General features: G+C 42.0%; 1 protein-coding gene across 6 annotated transcripts in view; it reads right to left on the bottom strand.

Moving 5' to 3' along the window:
- Positions 1-5,359, bottom strand: part of HYCC1 (hyccin PI4KA lipid kinase complex subunit 1) — a 124,838-nt gene extending 119,479 nt beyond the window's left edge. For 2 of the 6 annotated variants that reach the window (XM_072783802.1, XM_072783804.1), the window contains exon 1: positions 5,137-5,359. The gene's annotated coding sequence lies outside the window, so the exon portion shown is untranslated. Of the gene's footprint in view, positions 1-4,896; positions 4,916-5,136 lie in introns of those variants that run through there. The other 4 variants (XR_012010858.1, XR_012010862.1, XR_012010861.1 and 1 more) reach the window with 4 other exon arrangements.
- Positions 5,360-16,354: the final 10,995 nt, after the last annotated feature.

Genomic DNA, 16,354 nt, shown 5'->3' with positions numbered 1-16,354 from the left:
GACATTAAAAAGAAGAAAGAAAAGAAAAGAAAAGAAAAGAAAAGAAAAGAAAAGAAAAGAAAAGAAAAAAGAAAAAAGAGAAGAGAAGAGAAGGGAAGGGAAGGGAAGGGAAGAAAAGAAAAGAAAAGAAAAGAAAAAAGAGAAGAGAAGAGAAGGGAAGGGAAGGGAAGGGAAAGGAAAGAGGAAGGGAGGAAAATATTACCTTTCTCAGGATAGAAAGTATGGGTCCTTTGACAACTTCTAATCACAACTCTTCTTAGTCCCATTTGGGAGACAGAGGAATGATTTAATCCTACAATGTATTTAAAGGGCATATATCCAAAGGGCAAACAAATAGGATTTCTTCTGTGCAAAAAGATTATTTTCAAATGTTAAATATTCTCTTTCCTCAGAGCAGATATGCAGCCTAACTCCAAAAGGACCAAAAAAAAACTCTGGCAGTACTTGGGTCTCAACAACAAGCAATAGTCAAACTGTTATTTCCATCTGCTCCCATCCAAAAAATGACAAAGCATTACATGGTGGTGCCAGAGGTCCCAGCCTCCATTTAAGGAGTCTTCCAGAATAGCATCCATTTCCACAATACTAAGATGCTCTCTAATTTCTTTTGAGTACTTCAAAAAATCAATCTTGATACTACATGATAACTTAGATGCTGACAACAAAGAAATGCGCTATCTTTAACATCATATTCTTTGTTGCTTCCAAATTGTCTTCCTTTGTTATTTGTCAAAGCTCTGAATTTCATCCATCTCCTGAGAAACTCAGTTCTGGTAAATACCTCATTTTTCCTAAGTCTCTTACTTCTCACTTTCTTTATTCATGTAAAGAAACAAACATAACATTCCTTCAACCTATATCCCTCTTCGGTGGTTTTCAACCTTGCCAGCATGTTGGAATTACCCAGGGAACTTTAATATACCTGTGCAACTAATCTATAGTGACAAAAAAACAGATCAGCAGTTTCCTGAGGATGACATGGAGAAATTACAAAGGGACACAGGAAACTTTTGCAGGTGACTGATACTGTTCGTTATTTTGATTGTGGTTATAGTTTCATAAATGAAAACTTATATCAAACATTAAATTGCACGCTTTAAGTATGTGTAGTTTATTACACGCCAATTATATTACAACAAAGCTGTTGAAATAAATACTAATGCCTGGGTTACACTTCAACCCCAAGTTAGGATGAGCTTTCCCCTGGAAATCAACATTCTTAAAAGCTCCCTAGATGACTGTAAATGTGCAGCTAAGAATGAGAACCACTGCTCTATAGCTATCATTCTCTCCCTTCTTCAGTTTCCTTGAAATGCCTCACTCAAGCAGGTCTACTTTATCACCATCCACTCTTTCTCAATCTTCCAAAGACTGGCTTCTGAACCACTGAACTACTGTGAACTACTTAGTTAAAACTGTACTTGTTAAAGTCACCTATGGAATCCTGACCAATTCACTGGTCCCTGGAGTCCTCTCCTTACTTGCCACCTCTTCACAGCATTCAAAATTGTTGACCCATTCTACCTCTAGTTGAAATTCTCTCCATCTTTAGCATCTTTCCTAATGTTCCTCCTAACTACTACTCTTCTATTTCACATTACTCTTCTAGCCACTTCTGCTTTTTATCAGTCTGCTTTTTATCTCGCCGCTGCTTTGATGATATTAAAAGCTTTCCCTGAATCATTTCAATATAACCAAATCAATACAGCTTCAATTCAATCCCCAATCTGCCCTATAATCCCAATTTCTTTTATAAATTCCACATCCATGGATCCAAACATCTAATGACGTCTCCACCTGAATGCTCCACAGCTTCCTCAATTTCAAAAAACCCAAAATAGAATTTATCATCTTCCTTCCATTTTCCCTCACTTCCAATTTCAGAACCAATTCAAATCCTCAGGGTCCCAATTCCTCCTTCTTTCTTTCCAAACGTGACAAGACCGATCAGGTTCTACCTCACTCTGCCAGGGTGAGGGTCTAAAACAAAAATTCATTAAATGGCTTCTTACTCATCACCTTCAATGCAATACCCATAGCCAAGACACCATGCCCTGGTCTGAAGCACTACCATTATTCTCATCTTCCACCTTTCCTTACCAACCCCTGCATTTAAGTCACATTAATGTCAATGCTATTGACTTTGGACATGAAACTGACAATGACTTCTCTAAACTGCCATAGTTTCTCATGCCTCCTTGCCTTCTCACTTATTATATTTGCCTCTTGGAAAGTTACTGACCTCCTGCACTGGGCTAAATTATATATTTCAAAACCATACTGTGTGCTCCTCACTCTACCTACATCCAAACTGAGTTACCATGTCCTACTCTCCCTTACTACACTAGGCATATCTCTATTCACATGTATCAGATGATATTATAATTTTTACTTATCTGTCTTGTACATCAGAGTAAGTTCCTTGATGACAAGAGTTATGACATTCATTTCTGCCCTAGAACCTATTCAGCCAGGCTGAATAGGGCAGTGCAAAATAAAATTTATTTGATATAATTTCAATTATTTACAAAGTGTAAACTTGATACCCCCCCAAATGGTCCTGATATTAGCATTTTTCAAAGTTTTTAAATGTTCATTTAAAACATTATAAATGTCTACAAAATAAATAGCATGCAACAGGATCCTGAATAAAACAGCTGACTATAAGATATGTTTAAACTCTGTCAAAACAACACCAGTCTAAGAAATGCAACCAGGAATCAGATTTCATAAAATAAAAACACAAAAAAGAATGCATGGCAGGAATAACATACTGACCTAACCGACACCTTATCTGGATGTCTATATCTAAGTACTGTTCATGTTGATAACTAAGAGGTTTTATAATCCCTCTATGGTATAATAATTGTAGTAAATTTAAAAAAAAAGAATAAAATAAGCCAAATTCAGAATTTTTAAATCTAAATATGTGATGGTTTTCCCCTGAGCCACTTTCTTTAAATGAGTTATTTGAATAACTGACTTTAAAGCTACTACTGGGGGATGCCTGGGTGGCTCAGGGGTTGAGTGCCTGCCTTTGGCCCAGGGTGTGATCCTGGAGTCCCAGGATCGAGTCCCACGTCGGGCTACCTGCATGGAGCGTTTCTCCCTCTGCCTATGTCTCTGCCTCTCTCATTCTGTGTCTCTCATGAATAAAATAAGTAATCTCTTAAAATAAATAAATAAATAAATAAATAAAGCTACTACTGGGGCAGCCTGGGTGGCTCAGCGGTTTAGCGCCACCTTCGGCTTGGGGCGTGATCCTGGAGCCCCGGGATCAAGTCCCACGTCGGGCTCCCTGCATGGAGCCTGCTTCTCCCTCTGCCTGTGTCTCTGCCTCTCTCTCTCTCTCTCTCTCTCTCCCCCCCTCTGTGTGTGTGTCTCTCATGAATAAATAAATAAATCTTTAAAAAAATAAGTAGAGCATACTATAAATAAATAAATAAATAAATAAATAAATAAATAAATAAATAAATAAATAAAGCAAGCAAGCAAGCAAGCAAGCAAGCAAGCTACTACTGGCCAAGCAGATCCTAATATTCTTTTTCTTTCTTGCCTTTCCCTACACTTGAAAGAAAGAAAGAAAGAAAAGAAAAGAAAGAAAAGAAAAGAAAAGAAAAGAAAAGAAAAGAAAAGAAAAGAAAAGAAAAGAAAAGAAAGAAGGAAGGAAGGAAGGAAGGAAGGAAGGAAGGAAAGAAAGAAAAGAAAGAAAGAAAGAAAGAAAGAAAGAAAGAAAGAAAGAAAGAAAGAAAGAAAGAAAGAAAGAAAGAAAGAAAGAAAAAATGGTGTTTGGCACCAATATTCATCTTGGAAACCTTGAAGCGTATTAACGCTAAGACAGGAGGTTTAGAAATTGGAGGGAGGTCTAATCTGGGGGTGTTAGGAGAACGTCCTTATGGAGAACAATCCTACTGGGTCTATCACATTGGCTCAAGGTTACACTGATCCTTAGGACTTTATGCAGATAAGATTTTAAAAGCGGAAAAATCTTAAACTGTCAAATGCCACACGAACCCAAGAGGCGGCATGTCGGCTCCAAAAAACTACTGTGCGACCCAAAGGACCTAGAATTTGCAAAAGGACGGCTTGGTCCTGCCGCCTGTCGCACGGTCTCGGAAATTCGGAGCTGCGGGTGGAACAAACTGCCCCTACCTGAAGAGCGGAGACCCTGCCAGCCGGGCGTGGAACAGCGTTGTGTCCCGGAGCCCCTCTCCCGGGCTGTACGAGACCACTAAGGGCAAAACCCAGACCTTTCAGGGATGCCTCAACTTAGGGCTGCACCGCACAGTCGCGCACGCGGAAGGGCGGATACGCGGTTCTGCTGAAGCGTGCAAACTTGGGGGGTGGGGGGGGGGTCTTTCGATCGCAACCATTTTCAGACAAAACCCCGACGGATTCTCGAGGAGGCTGAACATCAGCCTCGGAAGAGGCATAACTCCTAGAGGCGGGGGGCGGGGAGGGGGAGCAAGTGCTCAAGAAGGGGGGGCTCTCCAGGGCAATGGCCGAGGAAGGCATGCTGGCTGCTTTCTCGACCTCGGCGCCCTGCGAGGGACACCGGGCTAGCGCTGCTTTCCAAGAGCGGGGGTGGGCGACGGTGACCATTTTGGCCACTAGACGGAAAGCGGCGAGCCCTCCCCGAAGTGGGAGAGGCCAGGCCAGGGCATCAGCTGCGGCGGGATGGGGCGGGGGGGAGGGGCGAGGGGCGCGGGGCCCCCTCAGAGCGGCGGCGGGTCCGGCCGAGGCGGCTGCACCCCGGGCGCGCCCGGAGTCTGGGCTGCTCCTCGCTGGGGCAAGAGAAAAGACCCGGGTCCACGAGCACAAAGCTGCCGCCGCCCCGGCGGTACACGGGCTGCGCCCAACTTCGGGGCGAGCAGCCGCCGGCCGCAGCCCACTCACCCCGCCCGGCCGCTCCGGCCCCTCAGACGCTCCCCAGCGCCCGGCGCCTTCTCGCGCCCACCCGCGGCGCCTCGTGAGGGAACCGTTACCCCCAACGAAGGCGCCGCCCCGGGGACCAGGTCTCGGTCCCCTCCCCGCCGCCGCCGCCGCCGCCTCGCCCCGGCTCCTCCCTGACAAAAAAAGTTACCGGTCGCCGGCCGCCCCGGGGCCCCCGCGTGGGTACAGCGCGGCCCGACTCACCAGAGCGGCTCCCCGAGCTCCACCTCAGAACCTCGACTAGTGTGCCTCGCGGCGACAGCGACCGCGGCTGCTCTGCTTCCTCCCGAGTAGCAGCACCACCTGCCCCCCTTCCTGCTAACAGAACGCGTCCCGGCGAGCCATCTTCCCCCTCCGCTCACTGACTGACAACCCAGCCCCGAGAGCCGCCGCTGCCGCCAGCCGCTCTGACAGGCACCGCTAGGGACCCGTCCCCGGGCAGCCAACCACCACCGCCCCACTCCGGTGCGGCCTATCGCCGTGCTCCGGGGCGGGACCCGAGCAACTTCTTCACCAATAGGAATCTTCCTCTGCTACGCCTGGGGCGGAGCCATGAGGTGGGCGGGAGGGCGGCTTCGGTGGGCGTGGCCCGGTCACGGGGCGTGGTCGGGCGCCAAAGGAAAAGTGATTGACCGTAGGATTTGCATCAGGGCCAGGGAGAGTCCTCGGCTAGCGTCTCTCAGACCCGGGCCCGTAGGATTTACGGCTCCCTCAGGAGGGTGTAAGCCTTAACCACAATCACGGAAGATGAACCAACTGATATTTTAATTTCTTGGGCAGGAGGATTTACTTCTCCAGTAATTCGAGTCGCAAAAATTTATTAGAATCTTATCAAATACCAGGAGGGGGGGGAAATGTACATTTTTCCAAAATGGTCATTAAAAACTCTTCCCACCTTATTATACATTGCTTTTGGCCTTGGTCTAGAAAAGGTCAAACACAGTCCCCCAGCTTTCTTTCCATGGGCTGTTTTTATTTTCTCCGCATTTTCTCCCTACTCTTCTTCTTCCAAACACATACTGAATATTTTTTGTGGCTACAAGAAGGTGAGCATATCTGAACCAGCTCCTACATACATAGTCCCTCTGTTTTTGACTTTTGTCAATTCCTCCTACCACATCCCTTTCAAGTGCAGTCAGGATTAATTAGAAGAGAAATGGACATCAATCTGGAAGGCAGGAAGTCGTCCCAGGTTTACACCAGAAAGGGGAAGGACTTCTAAAGTACCAAATAATTTTTTTAAACATCCCAAACACATGAATAACAAGCACATAAATAAGAAAATACTTGATATCAAACAGGCACCAAGCAAACAATCTCAGGTAACCATCAGGGCAGTCAGCATCTCCTTTCCAAGAGGATAGCCAAATTGATGGGTGAATAACAAAATACAGTGAGAGGGCAATAGCGCTAGGTTCAGTGAGCAAGGGAAACCCAGAGGAAGAAATTATTGTGTTTAGGAAGGCAAAGATTTTCACAAGGAAGGTAATGTTTGAGTTGGATATTAAAAGGTAAATAGGAGTTTGCCAGAGAAGAAAGTCAAAGGGCATTTCAGTAAAAAGAAACATCATATTCAAAGGTATGGAGTTGTAAAAGCACACTGAGTGATCGGGGAACATTGAGAAAGTAGGTGGGGCTGAAGGTGAGTAGCAGCCAAAAATTAAAGTAGAGCAAAAGGTTGAGATGAAATTGTAAAAGGCCACATGAGCTACACTAAGGTATTTAGAAGAGCACTGTTCAACAGAGCTTTCTGCAATGATAGAAACATCCCGTATTTGTATTGTCCAATATAATAGCCACTAGTTACATAATATGACATAGCTAAGGAACTCTTTTTTAAGAAAGGCAGACTGCCACCTACAGCGCCTCATTTGAACGTGTCTGGAGTCTTAGAAGCTTAACTACCCTACCTTCTCCTACAAATGGATCTTGAGAGCTTGTTTGTAGGTTCTAGCAGGAGAGCACAGCTATTGGAAGAAGGATCTTCCTCTATCACGGCAAGTTGTCCTCTTCGACCTATGTTCAGCTTTGGGAGGGGAACACATGGAATGGTGAGGGAGGAAGGAGACACCCACCCAGCCAGACAGATCAACCAAATCAATCCTGGCAATCATTAGGATGACAGATGTCACAGCCAGATTGTTCTGACATCAGGAACTGACTTGTTGGGCAGCCCGGGTGATGCAGTCGTTTAGTGCCGCCTTCAGCCCAGGGCCAGATCCTGGAGACCTGGGATCAAGTCCCATGTCAGGCTCTCTGCATGGAGCCTGCTTCTCCCTCTGCCTGTGTCTCTGCCTTTCTCTCTCTGTGTCTCTCATGAATAAATAAATAAATAAAATATTTTTTTTAAAAAGGAACTGACTTGTTTATCTGGGTTTTAATCACTTCCGTATTGGACATCTCAGGTTTACACTTATTCTGCAGGCAATGAGGGACCAACAAGAACTTTCAATCATGTGGACAACTCAATCAGGTTTCTCCCAAAGGGTGAGAATCCTGAAGACAAGGTATAGAATGTCTGTTCTCTTGAAGGGGAATCTTGACAGATCAGAGCAAGTTGCTGGAAAAATAATTCAGGTCAATTGGGCCAGAGCCCGACCAGGGAAAGTGTTTGCCCAAAGGAATAGGGACAGGAAGATCCAGAAAGTATGTTATACTCTGACATCTTAAAGAATACAAGAGGTCAAAACCTGAGAAACTGAATTTTTCCATCAAGTCCTGGTGGAATAGGGAGTAGAAGAGTGAGGGAACAGAGGGGGAAAAGGAAGCTGAAGGGTCACCTAGAGTATATAAAACAGGAAGAGAGCAAGAATGAGCAGAGTAAAAGCATACAATTAGTTTTACTGGCCATTGGCCATGTGAGCCACTGAGGCGTTGGCCTGATTTAAAGAGCCAATGAGTCTGGAATCAAAAAGGCATAGTAGGACCAGGCAAGGCTCCAGGAGAAATCAAGACCTGAACCACACCTGTGGAAGCGAGGATGGAAGGGAGGCAGAGGTATCTCTGACTTCCTATACACTGTGCAAGGCCTTCAGCTTGTCAAAGATACAAAGTAATGCTAGAAGCTTACAGTGTAAGTAGCTGAGTAACACAGAAAAAAAGTGGGATTAATCTATTTAACACAACAGAAGAGATGACACAAAGCAGTGCATGACTGATGCATTGCTGAGATGATTTTCAAGGCAATCACTGCTGTTACGAGTTCAGAAGAGAAGCAAGACCTCTCATTGATCGGGGAAGGCTTCATAGAAGAGGTAAAAACAGTGCTGGATCTCAAAAAACGGTTAGGAATTTGAATCAGAAAAAAAAAAAATGTGTGAGGAGGAAACTTTTGGAATGCCTGAAAAAGGAATAGAAGAGGGGAAGAAAGCACAAGCAACGTACCCAGGGCCCGTGCCTGGCAAGCTAAGTGGGGTGGGGGGTGGGGGAGGAGTTGGAAATTTGCCTTGAAGGCAAATGCAAATGTTCAGAGTCTGTCTTCTTGCCTAGTGGCTTCCTGTCTGCTCCTTAGAATTTTCCTTAGGATGCCTTTCAAAAAAAATGCCTGAACCACACCCACACCAAATAAATCAGAAAACTGGAGGGAGGGGCCTAGAAATAGGGTTTATTTTAAAAGCTTTCCAAGTGATTCTAATATAAAGCCAGAGTTAAGAACAGGAGAATGACATCAAAATATTTTACTAATGCTAAATCAGGACTGTGCATAAAATGGGCTGACTAGAGAGAGAGAGACAGAAGGCTGCCTATGTATGTATCTTTACATATTTGTTTCCTTTCTGCAAAAAGACAGGAAGCAGTTTTTTGCTTGACTTCACTTCCTGTTTTATCACCGTGGTGAGATAATATAGAAGACAATTTAAGTCTTCCTTCTAAGTCAGAATAAAACCAAAACACAAATTTATGTTTGTAATCCATTCTGCATCACAATTTGTACATATAAAAATAATTCCCAACAATAACAGTCTGCAGTTAACTATTACACATAACCATTTATATTTTAGCAGCAAAGTGCCAGGAAAATGCCTGAGAACATTCTGTTTCAAAAGGGAAATGTTTTTAACCCGCTTCCTGAAAAATATTCCAGACCTTCCCTACCCATCTTTGCTAATCTCTAATATCTGTAGACACAATTCTCTATTAACTATTAAAATGTATTTACCTCTTGCAAATAAGCTTATTAAAATGCCAGGTAAGGGGCACCTGGGTGGTTCAGTTGGTTAAGTGTCTGCCTTCGGCTCAGATCATTATCCCAGGGTCTTGGGATTGAGCCCCACATTAGGCTTCCTACTTGGCGAAGAGCCTGCTTTTCCCTCTCCTGCCTGCCACTTCCCCTGCTTGTGCGCGCACTCTCTTTCTCTGTCAAATAAATAAATAAACCTTTAAAAAGTAATAAAAAGAATAAAATGTCAGTTGAACATTATAAAGCATGAACATTTCCCCCATAATATTAAATTTAAGGAACTTTAAGAAAGATTTAGCTCAAATATATTTCTATTAGAGTCAGCTGGGAAACAGCTAGGTAACATGACTATTTTTTTCCATCTTTATTGTTATATAATTGACATATAAAGTTGTCTAAGTTCAAGATGTACTACATGATGATTTAATATACATATATTGTGAAATGGTTACCACAATAAGGTTAGTTAACACATCTTTGACCTCACTGGTTTCCTTTTTTTTTTTCTTTTTTTTTTTGTGGTGAGAACATCTGAGATCTACTCTTTCAGCAACTTTCAAGACTACAGTACAGTATTATTAACTATAGTCACCATGCTATACATTATAGCCTCAGTTCTTATTCACCTTACAGTTGGAAGTTTGTACCCTTTGACCAACATATCCCCATTTCCCCCAACCTCTAACCTTTGACAACCACCAATCTATTCTCTGTTTCCATGTAACATGACTATTTTAAACAAAAGGGTCAGGAGAATTTTGTCTTGAAAAAAAAAAAACATGAAAAATATGTTACTTTAGTGGTATATTTAAAAAAAATTTTTTTTTAACTCAATACAAGAAGAATGTGCCTAAGGTCATTCTGTCTGCTGTGACAGATTATGCTTCTAAAACAACTACTCCAGCCAGCACCCCTAGCTAAGGCAGCAGGTTGAGGCATGGTCTGTGCCTTACAATCTCCTTCATAAAACCATAGAACCTGCGGCAGCCAGGCCTAAAAGGTGACCTGATAAGAACACTCCACTCAAACAGGGATGGTGGTGACTGTCTATACCCATTCTCTTTCAAGAATTTGAACTGGAAGTGTGAAGAGAAAATCACATAGTGGGAGCAGAAATTTTATTAGAAAGACACCCTAGAAGCCCTAAGAAAGGCAAGTTATGAATAAAGTGAAGCCATTAGGCAGAAAAGAGACATAGAAGATGAAGTAATTGGTAACAAGGGACAGTAGAAGTAGAGACAGAGTAGAATGAGTCACTGTATAAAGACAGAGATCAATGAAGTCCTGCTGTCAAGGGGATGAGATAACCCATTCCTACAGCTGCACTGAATCAAACCAATTCCCATCTGTGTTCAACATCTGTGAGGTCCCAGCTGTTCCCAGAGTCCTTAAGATTCCCATCAGCATCACTTAAAATATTCTAAGTAAATTATTGTACCTTTTAGTCCTGTATAAGCCAAAAAGTAGACTCCCAGAATTGTGGACCATGTGAAAGAAGCCAGGTCAATTGCATTTTACAAAGAGAACTTTATCCTCAAGGTTGGTTACGAAGTTTTCTAGAAAAAACATCCCAGGAAAAAAAAAAAACATCCTCCACATCTTAAAAAAAAGATTCATAAATTAAAATTAAAATTGCAATGTCTTTATAACAAATATTTTGAAAGGAAAAAGTCTTTTTTCTCTTATCTCTTACTAGTGGAGCCAATGTAGCTCCTATTTATGAGAAAGCCATAGAGGCAGGCAGGGTGGAAAACCTAATGACTAACTGCTATACTGAAGTGATATGGAATTGAAAAATGTCCACATATATCTCCCAAGACATTTTATTAACCAATGTCTTCTAGAAGAATTATTTTTGGGAGAGTCTTGTTATGTAGCTTTTATCAATTGAAAAAAATATTTTATGACAAGGGAAAAAGATGATTAAAAAACTGCATATATGACACGATCATAATCTTCAAATGTTCAGGTCAGGAGAATATATCAGCAACATAGAAGCATGGAGAAATCATGGGTGAATTTTATTTTCTTCTTCATACATATTTTCAATTTACCAAATGTTCTACAATAAAACAGGTACAGTTTTATGACCAAAAAAAAAAAGGAAGTGCATATTATTTTTTTTAATGAACAGACACCAGACAGTATACTGCCTATTGTTAATTCTACCTAAGTAAACCTCAGGTAAACATTCTTCCCTTTACTTGTAGCCAATGCATTATTCAAAATTCTCTAAAGTGCTGTCATAAATTCTGCAGAGAAACTCTTATTACTGCTGACAAGCAAAAGACTTCACTAGTATTTAGTATAAAAGCACAGACTTGTATGTAGATTTTTCTCTTCTAAATGGAGACCCAGAGAACAGAAAACACAGAAAAAAAAATCTATAGATATCTGTGAGAAACAGTGACACTCCCCACTTCCTCCCCACTGTCTCACCCCAGAGGAAGTGGAACTGTGTTTTGTCATCTGTGGGTCTCCCACAATAGTAAAATTGCTTGGCCCACGGAGGAACTTCAGAAACACAAAGTTAAAGGAGAACGTGAAATTTGGCAGTTTTCTCTCCAGTCTCAGTTTGGTTTATGAATCATTTTCAGATCCCATAGGCCAAATGGAAACACAATTTCTCCCCTTTCTGACCACTCACTGTATTCATCAGATGCAAACTCTTTCAGCCATATTCAGTGTAACACTTAATTGTGTATCACCTGTGTATTTCCACAATTGTTTCTCCTGTGTTAACCTCATACCCAGAGAGTAGAGACAGCAATTTGGGCCACATGTTTCGTTGGTTTCCTTGCCAAGAGGTACCCCTGAAGCAATTCAACAAGCACAAGTACTGGTTGAAGGGTAAATGAACCTGGGAACTGAAAGCCCAGTTACAAGGACAGCGATGAAAAGGAATGGCAGAAAGAGGCACAGACCCAAAGAGTCTGGCCAGTGCATTTACTTTGGTCTGTAACTCTTGAGTTTAGAGAGTTCAGTGTATGAGTAATACTTCCATTTTTCAATTTTGTTCTCATCTACTTAGTCATCATCACCACACCCTGATATTTATGCCAAAAAAAAAAAAAAAATCCAGTGAGCGAATTCAACATCATCACTGATGTTCAGTAAGGACAAGCCCAGCACCTGTTTCTTCTACCATGTTGAATCGACTCAGCCTGCCATCAGGCTGGTCTTTCTTGATACCTGCTATGCTAGTCCAGAACCTTGTCTGGACTTCTCTGCTCACCCGAGGCAAGTCCTCAACACAGGCTTGGAATACATGTTCAGGCCCAATTATCAATACTATGTTATTTAAAGGGTGTTGTCTCCAAACAAAGAACAAACAAACAAACAAAACCCTCTGGCCGAACCATTGTACTAATCCCTAAAAATCACTTTTTTTTAATGTATGTCTTCTTGTGGATAAATATTGTCTTTTTTTTTAAGATTTTATTTATTTGAGAAAGAGAGTAAGAGCACACAGAGGCAGAGGGAGAAGCAGACTCCCTGCTGAGCAGGGAGCCCAACTCAGGGCTCGATTCCATGACCCCGAGATCATGACCTGAGCTGAAGGCAGACACTTAATGACTAAGCCACCCAGGCAGCCCCCCTAAAGTTACCCTTAAGAATTTTTTTTTAAAGATTTTATTTATTTATTCATGAGAGACACACAGAGAGAGGCAGAAACATAGGCAGCGGGAGAGGAAAGCTCCATGCAGGAAGCTCAACATGGGACTCCATCCCAGGACTCCAGGATCATGCCTGGCAGGCAATCAACCGCTGAGCCACCCACGCATCCCAATAATTTTTTTTCAAATTTGAATTTCACCAGGAAGAGAAGTCATATCAGTCATCAGAAAATTAGCAAAAGTTAATTGATCATGTCCCCAAGAAGACAGCAGAGCTGTAGGAAAGAAAATAGAGAGGGCAGAAGAAAGGATGTAGATATAGACTGAGCCTGGGACAATACCTAGGAAGGTCTCTCACTTTGGAGACCATGAGCAGTAAGACAGTACCAGGAGCTGAAAACAATCAGAAGAACTATTGAAGGAAATAAGATATCCTGAAAGGATCAAGGAGGAGCAGGCTCTGTTAACTTGGATCAGTTCTCCAGCACTGCAACTGTATTTTTTTTTAAATTGAAGTGTAGATACACGTAGAAAAATAGATAAAACAGAAATATGATTACATCAGCAGATTGTCACAGGTGAACCCTGCAACCACTGAGCCAGGTCAAGATAAAGAACATTGACAACCATCTAGAAGCTCCATTGGGCCTGCTTTCAGTTACCACTCCCTCCCTCTTTTCCAAAGCAACCTCAGCTTTGACTCCCATTGTTTTCATGTATCCATACCTATTACATTTTATATAAATGGAATAAAAGAAAATATATGCTTTGAGTCTTTTATCTCTCCATATTTTTTTCTCTCCATATTATGTTTGTGGAGCCCATCCATATTTCTTGTTGTGATTATATTCTTTTTCATTTGTGTGTTATTCTCCCATATAAATATGCTATAAAGTATCTGACAATTCTATAGCTGGTGACATTTGGGTTGTTTTCAGAGGAGGTCAATTAACTACAAAAAATGCTTCTGGGAACAGTCATGTATATGACTCTCAGTATAGGCATGTTCATTTTTGTGGTCTATATTCAAGAATGCAATCATTGGGTCTAGGGTCAGCATATGCTGTTCTTTGCATAATGTCAAGCCATTTTCCAAAGTAATTGTATCATTTACACACCCATAAGTGAAATACAAGAGTTCCAGTTGCTCCACATCCTTGTCAATATCTGTATTACCAGTCTTTTAAATTCTAGCCAACCTGGTGGGCTTGTAAATGTATCTCACTGTGGTTTTAATTTGCCTTTCCCTAATGACTAATTCAGACCTTTCCATGCTCTACAATTCTCAAGTATCTCTGCATATTTGTTTCTTTACAAATCACTGCTCACCACATTTTGATTCAGATTGAACACTCTTTTTTTAATTGAAATATAATTGACATATAACATTGTATAAGTTAAGATGTATATCATCAAATATATACTTGATATATTTCCATATTGTAATTTGATGACTATTGTAGCTACAGTTTGTACTTCCATCATGTCACATACTTATCATTTCTTTTTTGATCCAGACTTTTAGCAAGTTTGATGATTATAATAGAATATTGTTGTCTAGGGGATCCCTGGGTGGCTCAGCGGTTTAGCGCCTGCCTTTGGCCGGGGGCACGATCCTGGGGTCCCAGGATCGAGTCCCACGTCGGGCTCCCTGGATGGAGCCTGCTTCTCCCTCCTCCTGTATCTCTGCCTCTCTCTCTCTCTCTCTCTCTCTCTCTCTCTCTCTATCATGAATAAATAAATAAATAAATCTTTAAAAAGATAAAAGAATATTGTTGTCTATATTCACCACACTGTGCATCAGATCTCCAGGACCTATTTATCTACTAATTACAAGGTCAATAATTAGTTATTAGGTCCCTACTGTGAACCAAAGACTATATGTGTTAATTACCTAGATGTGCCTGGCCTGAAAGTGCCAGTGAGAGATTCTGGATGAAGTGACTTCTGGTCATCCTGCTGTTTAGCTCCAGTATATTGTCACTCACATTATTGAGGTAACACTTCTGGGAGAAGAATGTACCAACAGAGGCTGGAGCAGTGGGACAGGAAAAAAGTTAAGTACAAAGAGTGAAAAACAGCTGAGTTTTCAAATTTTATATCTTGAAAATAGTTGATGGTAGTTTCTCTAGCTAAATAACTTAACCTATTAGCAATAAAATACGATGATGATTAATACCAGTTCAGATAATCCTAGTTCTTATAAGCAAGGAAAAAGTGAACTTTGACAGGTGTTTGGTCATTGTAAAATAAAAATCTCCCAGAAAGATCTTTATTTGAATGACTCATAGAACAGGTGTTCTGAAACTGTGGGTGAACCTCTAGTAATATGGAGTTCTATGAGAGCCAAATTCTACCTGGCAGAGGTTTTGGGTTTTCCCCTATTTTCCTATTGGCAACAGGAGCTGATGAGAAGCTCTCTTCTGTTTTATAAAGAGGCTATGAGGGGCACCTGGGTGGCTCTATTGGTTATGTGCCTGACTCTTGATATTGGCTCAGGTCTTGATCTTAGGTCATGAATTCAAGCCCCATGATGGGCTTCATGCTGGTTATGGAGCCTACTTAAGAAAGGAGGGGAGCTTGTACTGAGAATTTCAAACCTCTGCATCTCAACCAAGAGGTGGTAGCTAGATTATCTTCCCCCTGCTGCCTCTGTCACAGGTTGACTGGAGTCTATGAATACCTCATCATGGACTCTCTCTAAATATGGAGAATCTCTAAATGTGGAAGCAGTGGCCAGGAATGAGAATACGGGGAGAGTATTTGAGAAAGGGTAACATGTTAACACACTAACAACTCTGGGCAGTTAGACATGGTTTTATTTAGCAGATCTCCTTTTGAAATCTCACTGACAGGGAAACCCTAAAAGACACAAGGGCTTTGATGATCAAAGGGCAGTCGGAAATGCTGGGCCACCTTCAAGGAGGCCATACTCAAGTTGTGGGTGGAAGGGGAAAGACTAGCTTCTGGCTAATCTGGGAACTAGCTCATGACAACAGGAAAGAAATGAACCTTGGATGGAGTGGCCACCAGGAGACTTTAAGACAAAGATCAACCATTTCCCAATTTTCCCTAAGGCTGACCCTAAAGTATTGAAACCTAAAGTGCCCTGCATTCTCTGGGAGGCTAATGCCACAACTGAACCTAATAATAGATGCAGGATTTCAACCATGTTAATTATCCATTCAGACTGTCACACAACACACCTATGGTACATTTGGAAGGATCAAGTTGACCTCTCCTGGTGAGCCAATTTTTTCTTATCCATTCAGCTTGCCCAAGGAGATGTATCTGGGCATGAATATAGTCATATTTTCATTTCTGTACATTGTGCGCCTTATTCAAATGAATAGCCCAGGGGTACCTGCATGACTCAGTCGGTTAAGTGTCTGCCTTTGGCTCAAGTCATGATCTTGGCGTCCTGAGATGGAGCCCACCTGGGGCTCCCAGCTTAGCAGGGCGTCTGCTTCTCCCTCCCCCTGTTTTGTGCTCTCAACTTGTTCTCTCTCTCTCCCCCCCTTCCCTCTCGTACTTCCCCCCAAATAAATAAAATCTTAAAAAAAATGAATAGCCCAGTGTTGGTAGCATATGTCTGCCTGGAGAGGAAATTTTCATCTGTATTTTT

This window comes from Canis lupus, chromosome 18 (assembly GCF_048164855.1).
Source record: "Canis lupus baileyi chromosome 18, mCanLup2.hap1, whole genome shotgun sequence".
In the NCBI taxonomy this organism is placed as follows: Eukaryota; Metazoa; Chordata; class Mammalia; order Carnivora; family Canidae; genus Canis; species Canis lupus.
Note: the sequence above shows the minus strand (reverse complement) of the source record. Positions and strands in the feature narration are given on the sequence as shown.